The sequence below is a fragment of the Sycon ciliatum genome, chromosome 13 (genome assembly GCF_964019385.1).
Source record: "Sycon ciliatum chromosome 13, ocSycCili1.1, whole genome shotgun sequence".
In the NCBI taxonomy this organism is placed as follows: domain Eukaryota; kingdom Metazoa; phylum Porifera; class Calcarea; order Leucosolenida; family Sycettidae; genus Sycon; species Sycon ciliatum.
This window is the reverse complement of record NC_088655.1, coordinates 11,499,317-11,502,628: the sequence shown is the minus strand read 5'-3', so window position 1 is coordinate 11,502,628 and position 3,312 is coordinate 11,499,317.

The following is a 3,312-nucleotide window of genomic DNA, read 5'->3' as shown; positions in this document are numbered from 1 at the left end:
CAGTTTCTCCCTCATTGGTACCACGCAGACCAAAACACACAAAGTGGCTGAATGCTGCCCATGGTGGAGGTTCTTTTTTTCTTTTTTTCTTCTTTTTTCTATTCTTTTTTTCTTCAGCAGCTTAGTACATCTAGCTGCTTGTTTGTGTATTTTGGTTGTTTGCTGGATGCAAAGCTTACGAGCTTTTGTCATGCAAGGCTAACTTTTCGGCTAACTTTTCGGCTAACTTTTCGGCTAACTTTCGACAAACGTTGTGATTAAAATTGTCCTTGCCATACACAAACACATCACGAACGCCAATGATGGGTTAATTGTAAAGTGTGTTCATTGTTCTCAAGTTCAGTTCCATTCCTGCAAACCACCCTGAAGATGTCACACCCTAAAGCATGTTCTCTCTGGAGTTTGAGTGTCAGTGGTTAGTTCATGTACAATAGAAATTGAGAAACGACATCTTACCTGTAGGACTACGTCCGTAAAATGAAGTGATTGTTTGATATATTTAAAGATGTGAAAAATATTTCCTCCATAGATTGAGAGGACGCAGTTGGCAGGAAAATGTGTCGCATGATTCAGATATTAGTGGCGAAGAAGCTCTTCTGACTGACGGAACGAATGCTGGTTTTCAATCGATTTGACTGTCTTGACACAGGGGACAACAATGGACGCCAGTAGCCATCAGCTAGATACTCCTCGCCAGATGAAAAGACATTATGATCCAGGAGCTAAAGTTGAGGATGAACCACCGGAGAAACGCGCTAGAGAAAGTGATGATGGGTTTGAATTGGTTGATGTTGCGCGACGAAGTGCGCTAAAGACGTACAAGATGGATGTAAATGACTTGGATCTCGTGGTGAGTTTGGATGCGAATTATGCGGCCATTCGCAAGGTGATGGAAATGGAAATAAAGAGGAATAATGGAATCAAGGTGATGCTGGTAGTGAACATTCGGATGTCGAAAGAGAACCAGGGAAAGGTTATCAACCAATCTCCTCATTTTAGATCCAAGACGAAGGTCCTGTTGAACGAATTACAGATTGCTGGTATCACTAACGAGATGATGTCAGATGTACAGAAAATGGTGGGGCAATGGATCAACGAAGGTTCTGGATGGATCATCGACAGAGTTCTCAGCATGGAATTAAACATTGCACGATATCAGCCTATGAAAGCTGGTTCTTACATCGATCTTCCGCCATACTTGAAGGCTAAAAAGGCCATCATCAACGTTCAAAACAAAGACGACCAATGCCTTAAGTGGGCGTTATTGAGTGCATTACATCCGGTCAAGAAGAACTCGACACGTGTGAAGAAATACATTACCTTCGATGCTGATTTGGACTTCGCAGATATCACGTTCCCTGTAAAACTGAGTGATATTCCCAAAGTTGAGAAGCTGAACCATTTGGGCGTCAATGTGTATGGATATGATGAAGGCCTGCATCCCCTTTACATCTCTGAATGCGAGGATCCCATCTGCATACTCTTGATACACGATGAGGAAGAAGTCAAATATCACTACTGCTGGATCAAGGATTTCAATCGGTTATTATTCGACCAAAACAAGAGAGCCAATCGCAAGTACTTTTGCAAAAGGTGCTTATCTTCCCATAAAACAGAGAGCGCTCTGACACGGCACAAGGAAGATTGTAATGGCGTTGGAACCGCCCCTAGTAGGATTGTGATGCCCGACCAGGACCAGGATGGAAACGAGCCCATTCTCCAATTCAAGAACTTCAAGAATATGATGAAATGCCCGTATATTATTTACGCTGACTTGGAGTCCATAATTCAACCTGTTCACGAACAGGCAGGAAATGGGACGGTCCGAACCGGTATTCACGAGCCGTGTAGTTTTGGTGCTGTGGTGATACGGAGTGATGGTGAAAAAGTAGACGAATGTTTCTACCGAGGCGAGGACGCGATGGAGATTCTGTTTGGATGGCTGGAGTCAAAGGAACGGGATTTGCAAGTTGAGATGGAATCAAGAAATAGCGCTTTCGATCCTGCGCAGCTGAGTGATGTAGAATGTCGAGCGCATGCGGATGCTACGTCATGTTGGATTTGCAGCCAAGCCATACCATTGGAAGGTACTATGACACGAGAAGCTTGGGAGACGTACCACAGATCCTCGAACTGTGGAAAATGCCAGGTGGAATTTGACGAAGATTGCAGGGTCTACAAGAAGAAGGGTTTCGACTCCAATGGTCAATTTGTAGATGCCTGGTGTTACGGGTGTGTGGTGTCTCAAAGGAAAGTGCACGACCATGATCACATTACAGGAGAGTACCGTGGAGCAGCGCATAGTAAATGCAACTTGGAGCTACGGATTCACCCTTATCTCCAGCACATTCCCATAGTATTTCACAATCTGAAGCACTACGACGCTCACCATCTGATTTCGTTCATTGGTGGTGTGACGAACGTGGAGACGGTGGACTATGTGAATAAGTATGGCAAGTCCAAGTCCAGACAGGTGGGCGGTATCTCAGTGATCCCAAACAACATGGAAAAGTACATCAGTTTCACATGGAGGCAGTTTCGCTTCATCGACAGTTTGGCGTTTCTAAATGCCTCTCTCGACAAATTGGTGAAGACCACACCACCGGAGGCTTTGGTGTATACTAACACACTGGAAAAGCCGGATTTGATGAGCCAGAAAGGAGTGTATCCTTATGAGTACATGGACTCGTTTGCAAGATTCAATGAAACGGAGCTGCCATCTCGAGAGTCATTTCATTCAACATTATCAGGTTCTGGAATCAGCCTGGAGGAGTATGAAAGGGCGCAGCATGTATGGCAAGCGTTTGAATGCGAAGATCTGGCACATTACCATGACATATACTTGCAAGCTGACGTATACCTACTTGCTGATGTGTTCGAAAACTTCAGGAAGACCGCTTTGAACATATACCATCTGGATCCTGCTAACTACTATACGTTGCCGGGGTATAGTTGGGATGCCTTGCTCAAACTCTCCAATGTCAAACTGGAATTGTTGACCGATGTTGACAAATACTTGTTTGTCGAGAAAGGCAAACGAGGCGGTATCAGCATGGCAAGTCATCGATATGCCAAGGCGAACAATAAGCATATGGACGACTTCGACGAAACGCAACCATCATCCTATATCCAATACTTGGATGCTAACAATCTGTATGGATGGGCAATGTCACAGTACCTTCCAGTCTCTAATTTCCACTGGATCAGTGAGGACCTCGACACCATCTTGGGCACAGAAGCGAACAGTGATGTAGGCTACATTGTTGAGTGTGATTTGGTGTACCCAGCGGAACTTCATCGATATCATAACGA